The sequence below is a fragment of the Lactuca virosa genome, chromosome 5 (genome assembly GCF_052849685.1).
Source record: "Lactuca virosa cultivar CGN04683 chromosome 5, Lactuca_virosa_CGN04683_v6, whole genome shotgun sequence".
NCBI lineage: Eukaryota > Viridiplantae > Streptophyta > Magnoliopsida > Asterales > Asteraceae > Lactuca > Lactuca virosa.
Genome location: NC_136430.1, coordinates 433,739,415 through 433,746,436, shown reverse-complemented (window position 1 = coordinate 433,746,436; position 7,022 = coordinate 433,739,415). Strand labels below are relative to the sequence as shown.

Genomic DNA, 7,022 nt, shown 5'->3' with positions numbered 1-7,022 from the left:
TTACTATTTTTGCATGTATTGAAATTAAAGTAAGTTAACAAAGGCGTTTGATAAAACACTACAAAAAAGTTACATTCACAAAAAAAGATTTGAACTTTCCAAATTTCTAACTTTGAGGAATTAAAACATGCAACAAAATTCATAAAAAGTTAAACCACGTGAAATAAGTTTAGAACTAAAACCATAAATCTAACTATATAACCTAACATGTTATTTGATATGTCAATATCATTTCTCTATTGTAAAGTATAATCATTCCATGTGTCGCATTAACTTAAAAAAGAGCAACCATGAAAAGTACCTAAATATTAATTACATTATTTGTTTCATTAAGAAATAAATCAATTTAGAATGTTTCTTTTTACTAAATAAAACCTTAATAAAAAAGATGAAAGCTAAATATTATTTTATTAATGATTTTATTTAAACTTTTTATTATATAAATAATATTCATGACCTTAGGTACTCAGGATCCGAAAGATCTTACGCTCTTACTAACAATCTTGCGATTTGATGTTACCTTGAATCAATTTTTTTATATGACCCAGATTCTCTTTTTATGAAACATTGAACGTGCTTCGTGAATTATCTTTTTATTGTATTTGTTATGGTTCTTGTGCACATTTTTAATATGTGCATATTGTGTGTCAAAATTTATTTTATTTGTGTTAGGCTTCTAGTTTTTTTCAACAAAGAAAAAACCCGACATTTATAAACATATCGACAGAATTGTCAACAAAATTAGAAGCACGCATCAATTATCAATTATATTGAATATTTTAAAAGTTGCCTAGCCTCGCAAGTAATCTCTTGTCTAGAAACAAAATCAAGAATATACATCACTTGTTTTTAATTTGAAAAAAGCATCTTTTGCCGTCATTGATCGATTATGATGATCTTATTTACCTACGCTAAAAAAAACTTTTTCCATCTTATTTACTTCTGCTAAAAAAGTGATAATTATTGATAATCTTCATTTGTTTAACCACTTGTTGGTTTGTTCTAAATAAAATATTTTTATTAATCATAGCGAGGCCAAATTTGATTTGAAACACTCGATCTATTTGTTTCATTACGTTTTAGAAATCATGTCTCATATTCCAATCGACCAAGAAACATAGGTTTGGGATGGTCCCCACTCCCCAGGTTGAAAAGACTTGTATCGATTAGGAGAAGAGCACGCCAGACTTGTATCGACGGAAAAACTGGTTAAAATACATTGGAATTTACGATTTTAGCCGTACAATTAAGTTATTAAAATATATTGAAATTTATGATTATATTTATGTTTCTTTGCCATTTTCCATATATAAGCACATTGACAGTTCCTAGAATGTTGAAACCTGTCCTGGAATGGGTTACGTCGAGTCTTATTATTTTGAAACTGTTTTCAGAATTGTCGGTACCGGTTTTGGTTTCAGGTATCTGATTTCTAAATTTAAATTATTTTATTATTATAAAATAAATTGATTGACAATTATAAACAGCAAAATAAAGAATGAACCAGAGAAATAATTAATAACACATCTTAAAAATAAAAAATTATAATTTGTAAATGTTGACAATTACAAAAAATAAAAATAAGTCATTAAAATTTTAAATAAAAAATATCCACAGTTAATACCAAAAAGATTTTTGTAATTGATTTTAAAAATCAATAAGATTATAAAACTTAAGATAACTTTAAAACTATTTATTGTATATATAACCTTGCTAATATGATACGTTGTATTTGGTAAAGATATGCTCGATCAAGATATTTTGGAGGCCTTGTACGAAAATCAAAGTGATGCCCTATAATAATTTTTTGTAAAATATTATTAAGTAAATTTGTTACCACTAATTCAGAATTCAAAGTTGCTAACAAATATCTCGTAGATTCACTACCACAACACCATGTCTTTACTCATTAGATGTTCCAATTTCTAGGATCATAGATGTTCACTGAAATATATATGTTTCAACACCATTACCAATGAAGATGGCTATGCCTTCATCTATACAAGGCATATCATCTGGCACTTGTCGTTCAATTTCTTCTTCTATAGGTTCTTCCACAACATCATGAATTTCTTCTCTAGGTTCTTCCACAACATCATGAACTTCTTCTCTAGGCTTTTCCACAGCTTCATGAACGTCATCCATGTTTGTAACGACCCGAATTTTCCCACTTTGCCATTGAGGTTAGTTACATTATATTTTCTTATTAAGTTACTTTTGTCATTGTTAAAGCTAACTTTTAGGGGTTAAAGTGTAATAAAAGGTTACTTGATCATGTACATGGGTCATATAGCCATTTTCTCACACTTTGAGGGCCTAATATGAAAACTACCAAGTAATTAAACACTACTAAACCCTAAATTCGGTAATCATCATCCATTTGCGGCCAAAAACCCTACTCTTAGCCTCTATCTTAATTGAGAGAGTCTCCAAATGTTCTTGCCTTTGGTGGTGGGTTGGAGTGAAGATTTTTGAGAAAAAAGAAGATTGTTGGAGTGTTTTGGTCGAATTTCTTCTAGTAATCTTCTTGGGATCATTTCTGGATTTTCCAGGAGGTAAGAACATCTCTCATTAGTTCATCTTGATGTCCTTCAAACCACACACAAGAGGAAACCTTGGATGATGCAAAATCCTTGGTTTAAGTGTGTTAGTTGGTCCTATTCATGTCCTAGTCGTTCTAGACACTTAGATATGGTCTTGAAAAGTTAAGATCATCCCAAATGAGGCATTGATCGAACTCTAACCGGACTGGAGAGGGCAACTCATTGATTTTCTCTTTTGTAACTGCCAACGACCGCACGACGTGGGCAGCTAGTTGCCACGCCGTGAAGACGAGAGTTGATCGGCTTGGATCGTGACTGATGTTGGGACCACGATAGGGCACCCTCCTTGCCACGACACGGATTCTGTCTAAACATAACTCTTTTCATTTTATGTTTTGTTTTTTATTAGCTCCTTGTTCATTATTTTAGGGGTGTTATTTTGCTTGTTAGAAGGTGTCTTTCCTTAGTTCATAACCTCTCACAACTTGGAGTAGAGGTGAGTCAATTCTTGTGGTTGTTTAGGCACAAGTATAGGAAAATTGTATGCTTATATACTAATTGATTTTGTGTGATGCTATAATATGAAAATATGATATGTATGCAATCTGAAATTGTAATGTCCTATTTTCATAACCAAAAATTTTCATTTTATTTAAATAAATCTTCCCAATTATAAATCCGTTATGGAGAAAACCGTTTATTCCAAATACATTTATAAACATCATAGTAATATTAAAGCGCGAAATCTTCATTGTTGTTGATGAATGTGTACAGTCATGCCTTCACCTTCCCATGACGACCAATGATACCTGAAACAATAAACATCTGGGTAAGCACAATTCTTAGTGAGCTTCCCCCATACGATAAACATACAAGTATGCATAATGGCCGCTCTTCGGGCATTCAGCCTGACGTGACCGCCTAACAGGCCTTCAGTCTATCCAGGTCGGAATACCAGGGTTTGTTGGCCTACCGCCTCAACCCAACCGCTCCTCCCGAGCCTCCGTGCCTTCGACTTACAGTCGGCCCGCACCGGGTATCTTGGACTACAACACAAATTAGGACCGTCTCAACCCACCACTAGCATATGTTGATATATAAACAATCTAGGATCAAGTAGACACATAATATATGCGAACATCAATCATACAACCCACTACCGCCTACTAGTCCTCTCACAACATACATTCCTACTACCGGCTAACTTCCATGAAATACGTAACCATAAGTAACTAGCGGTAAGATAGCCACCCGAATAGATGATCTTACTCTAGAGCCACAACCAAACAAGAAATATACAAGAAAGCCTAGATCAAGAGTTCTCAGTCTATCCTACATGACCACGGACAGTCCCTAGGGCACTCCACCAGATGATAACCAGCAAGTACAGATAACATACAGATATAATAGATCACTACAGCATAGCAACATACCAAATACCAAAATATAGATCTATCAGGTCACTACAACTTAGCAACATACTAAATACCAAAAATCCAAGGGATGGACAACCGTATATACTCAGACGTGAGATAGACACCCGAACAGGTGATCCTACTCTAGAGCCACAACCAAACAAGGAACATGCAAGAAAGCGTAGATCATGTGTCACACCCCCGAACCAGACGGCGGAAACGTCTGAGGGCTCGTGTGACTTAAATTGAAATAGCATCACAATGAATATACATGAAACATAACATAAACATCACCATGCATTAATACATTACAACTGACCTTGATCACATCAAGTACATTGTTTACATTACAACATCACGTAACATAAATTGTTTAACGACTGACATTGCACAAAAGAAATTTTCAGAAACACGCTTGATGATTCTTCATTCTAACGGTTACCTGAGAATACAAGTTATTTTGAAAACGGTCAACATATATAATGTTGGTGAGTTCATAAGCATGTTTGATATAAAAATAGTTTGTATTGTTTGGCCCTAACAAGCTCCTTGAGAGGTCTTTGGCTTAGATGGGTTCTAAGAAGCAAGATCATGAATTTTGCATGAGTTAAGAGGAGATTTTTGAAGTTATCAAGAAGCTAAGCCATTGATTTAAGAAACAACTTACCAAAGATGATGATTTTGATGGAAGAACCTTCTTGAAAATGCCCAAGATCTCGAAATTTTTTTTTGAGAGAAAGGATGAGTTGTTGTTGTGAGTGTCACATCCCCATTTTCACGGCCAGAAAAAAACGATTTTTGTTTATGCTTGTTTGAAAATCAGAGTAACATTTTAAATAAAAGTGTTGCGGAATTTGTCCCAAAACAAAATATGATAAAGATTTATCAAAAGCATTTCCAAAGAAATGTATTTCATTCAAAGACTCGGGATGTCATGTTCGATACAGATCAAAAGCATAAACAGTACAACATAAGCCTTACTACATTATTTCGTATTTACAGGCCTATAATCCCTTATCTCTCATCCAAACATCTATGCTCATACGCCACTACCTGTAATACAAGAAACTGAGTGAGTCAAGCTTGGGAGCCTGGTGAGCACATAGGGTTTTCAACCCACAATAAATAAATTTATTATTTTCATCAACCAAACAACCCGATTACCCCTTCCCGTTATCCTCACTTTACGTCCCTAAAACATCTAACACAAGGGATCTAGTCTAAGGACTTTCATCGGGGTGACAACACATGCTTTGGGGGTTCCTCAGCAATTCATGTCAAATAAGACAACCATGTGGGGGATGGAGTACTGCTGGTGAGCACACATTTCAAATAAACACCTACAGGTTGCGAGCCTGCTAGCGTTCCACTGGACTGTCTAGAATAGTCTGTGGTCGTCATCTATACTCCGCTAGATGACTGGATCATCAATAACATCTATAACGAGGCCTCTCATTTTTTTTTCACACAACAACTATTACATCTACCCATGTTTTACCCAACACATTTTGTAGTTATAAAATACATATACAGTTTATATCATTTAAAACATGTATAAAATCGTTCATCTAGCATAGATAGCAAGTATACAGATAATATGCACAAGTAGCACGTAATTTATATAAAATACTTCATATCTATGTGTAAGATGAAAGTAACTATGCACTCACCTTAACGTTCGATAGACGATTAGTGTTCTGGAATGGATGCGAGAAGGTCGAGTAGTATTTCTGTGAATACGAATCTCCGAGAAAATTTAGTTTCCTAAGGAAATATTAATATAATTAATATTTGGAGGGTAGTTTGGTAATTAACCAAGGTATAGGGTCCGTTATGTTAATTAAATAACTTAGTTGGACTAAATTATAAACATAATTTCCAAATGAGGGACCAATATGGAACATATACATCATAGTTTAGAGTTTAGGATCTGATTTGTAAGAGGTTTCCAAGGAAGGACCATTTGTGAATAAATAAATGAAGGTTTAAATAAATTAGGACCAAAAATGTTAAGAATTTCAAAATAGGGTATGGAGAATTAATTTGGAAACAAAGTTTGGCCAAGATATGTGCATTAAATTTGATGAGGAGGCATCACCCCCCTGATCACGTCAAAATTGGACGCAAAATCACACACATGCACAAATGGATTTGTGGAGCTCAAACCGTTCGTCGAAATGGAAAACACAAAGAATGAAAAATGTTAAGCACTGACTTGGGAGTACCTAGGAACAAACGGGGTGGCTGGAGGTGGTGTATCGCGGCGGCAGCAGCTATTTTTCTGGTGAGGCAGCAAGGTGGCCAACGTTGGCTGCCTTGCTTTTCTTCTTCGTTTCTCTTGCTGATTACGATGAGGGAAAGGTAGAGAGATGAAGTGAGATTTTTTTGGTGTGTCAATTAAGGATGAGAAGCTCCTTATTTATAGTAAGCATGCATACTCACAAGCTTAGAATGGCCATGCTTCACCTCCATACTTGGTACCTTTGGGTAAGAGTGCACACAACTAGGAAGGGTGAGAAGAAAGAAAGAATAAAGAAAAACGTGGGAAAAAGATGGAAATGAGCTGGACATGTTGTTCTATAAGCCTAGTGGGTCCCACAAAGTAGTTTAATTACTTAACTTGTCCAAAACGCTCATAGATTGATGAATCGAGATCCCGACATCGGATTGCGTTTTCAAAAATTTCTTATGAAAGAGGGTAATTCAAGGATTCCAAAAACCCGAACGGATTAATTTTTGGAGTTACGGAACTCCGGGAAATCACACTTAAAGTTTTGCGTCTAAACGACACGCGGTGTCCGTTTTCGCAACTTTTGTAAATATTTTCGTTAAAAATATTTCGAGTATGAAATCAAATACTAGACCATATCCTGAGTCCAAAAACGCTCTCGGAAATCCCGTCGGCAAATCATAAGTACCTCAAAGGATCGATTCGGTTTTACGTGATTAAAAAAAAGCAGTGTTTTACTGTCTGATTTTCTTAAAACTGTCGTATCTTTTGCATACGAACTCCGTTTTCGACGTTCTATATATTCACGCGTAGGTGGGAACGTACTCTACAACT

General features: G+C 34.9%; 1 long non-coding RNA gene across 1 annotated transcript; it reads right to left on the bottom strand.

Moving 5' to 3' along the window:
• Window positions 1-4,897: 4,897 nt before the first annotated feature.
• LOC145114793 (uncharacterized) lies at window positions 4,898-6,332 on the bottom strand. The gene is made up of 3 exons (XR_013711232.1): window positions 6,184-6,332; window positions 5,629-5,722; window positions 4,898-5,011 (listed from the first exon to the last, which is right to left on the bottom strand). It is a non-coding gene; the product is annotated as an uncharacterized LOC145114793 (long non-coding RNA).
• Window positions 6,333-7,022: the final 690 nt, after the last annotated feature.